Source organism: Gadus macrocephalus, chromosome 19 (genome assembly GCF_031168955.1).
Source record: "Gadus macrocephalus chromosome 19, ASM3116895v1".
Lineage (NCBI taxonomy): Eukaryota > Metazoa > Chordata > Actinopteri > Gadiformes > Gadidae > Gadus > Gadus macrocephalus.
Genome location: NC_082400.1, coordinates 488,342 through 490,155, shown reverse-complemented (window position 1 = coordinate 490,155; position 1,814 = coordinate 488,342). Strand labels below are relative to the sequence as shown.

The 1,814-nt window shown below is 44.9% G+C and overlaps 1 long non-coding RNA gene across 1 annotated transcript; it reads right to left on the bottom strand.

The window, feature by feature from the left end:
- Positions 1-365: 365 nt before the first annotated feature.
- On the bottom strand, positions 366-1,125 carry LOC132447719 (uncharacterized). Its single transcript, XR_009523183.1, has 2 exons — positions 821-1,125; positions 366-620 (listed from the first exon to the last, which is right to left on the bottom strand). It is a non-coding gene; the product is annotated as an uncharacterized LOC132447719 (long non-coding RNA).
- Between the last annotated feature and the right edge of the window lie 689 nt (positions 1,126-1,814).

The window sequence follows — 1,814 nt, the reverse complement described above, 5'->3', positions numbered from 1 at the left end:
CTTACCTTGGACTCCTGTATAAACCCATGTTCACCATAACAAACTTCACTGCAATAATTATTTAAATTTCTGTCATTACATTTTTTTCCATATGGTTGAAACTACAATTTGGTATAAATCACGAAGTTGCAAAGTAGGTTCAACATACAGCCATCATGTATGAATGTAGCAAGAATAGATTTATAAGTACTTTGGGTATCATTTGTATATTACTGTACATCAAACATTTGCTAATTACAGTATTTCAGCATATCAAATAGGCTATATGTAAACCTTTTCTCCCCAGTTGAAATAAGTGTTCATCTTATACAGCAGGCCTACTTTAGTGTAACATCATTTGGTATAGTAAACAAATCACAACAACCAACATGAATTTGAAGTTTTATTCATAAAATATAAACTATATACAAAAACAAAACGTATGGTGAGTTTGCTAAATATCACAGCTCATCTTGGGCATCTACCGTCTCCTGATAGCCACGGTACTGCCCATCTTGTGTTGGGTAATTAGCCCTAATGGCCTGGACAACACACGCTGGCAAAACAAGGCGATTGCCTCTCCCAAGTCTCTCACCTTGCAGTATCCACTCCAGGAAATGCCGGTAAGATGTTAGCCTATACTGTCTAAGAAAGAAAGAACAAAATTAGCAAAGCAAGATAAATTATGCCTTGAGTAGCCTACAGCATTACACAGACTTGAAGCTAACGTAACGTAGCCTATGCTCTGCCAATAAGGTCGGCTACTTTCGGATAACTACATTGTCACGTTCCCCGTGACTCAAAACTATTGTAGCCAATGTGTTAGTAAACAAACACTTACTCTGTGCTCAGACGTCCGTTTCTCCCGGCGGGCTTTGGCTGGCGTTTCCAGTTGACTTTCTGGGTCCGGAAATAAGTGTCCAATACCCAACGGTTCAGATGAGGCGTAAAGCCTGGGTGAGATGTTACACACACGGCCCCCTCCTCGCCAGATTCAGCCATTTCATCGCGAAGAAACTGGCATCGCTGAAATTCGCTGCAGCACAGGGACTCTTTGTGAGTCTCCATAGGTGAACAGAGCAAACAGGTACACCACGAGTTCACTCCGGCTCAATCCGGCTCCTCGGCAACAGGCAAGGCTTGTTCAGCTGCAGCCGCAGCAGCCTCCTCCTTATTACGTAGTTCTTCAAGGAAAGGTTCAAAATCCGGGATTGCTTTTAACTCAGTTTATTGTTAAAGTCTGCATGTTTCGGCATGGTAACTGGCTATGGAACGATAGTTACGAATGTAACTACGGTTCTATGAATCCTGGATGACCGCCAGAGGCGGTGCTTAAAGCACTGGATCTCCACCTCGCGCATGCGCATTTCGAGTACCTAATAACAACATAGTCACCTGTGACCCCCACGTGACACCGGGAAGGCTATATCTTCCGGTGTCATTAGAGGATCTGTTCCTAGAATCTTCTCGCGAGAACACAAGGATTCTGAGTGACTGAACGCTCTGGCGGTCATCCAGGATTCATAGAACCGTAGTTACATTCGTAACTATCGTTCTATTTCATCCTTACTGACCGCCAGAGGCGGTGCTTAAAGCACTGGATGACCCATACCAAAAAGGTCACAAAGAATCCAAAACCCACCTCACTCATTGGAGGTAAGAGAGCTTGGCAGTAGGACCACACTCATCGGGTGGGGACTGGCGACGTTGACTCGGTAAAACCTTGTAAAGGTGCCCGGTGACGTCCATGATGCCGCGGCACCGATCGACTCCAGGGGTACACCTCTTAGTGCAGCCCACGATGTCGACACGCTTCTGGTGGAATGGCACCTCAA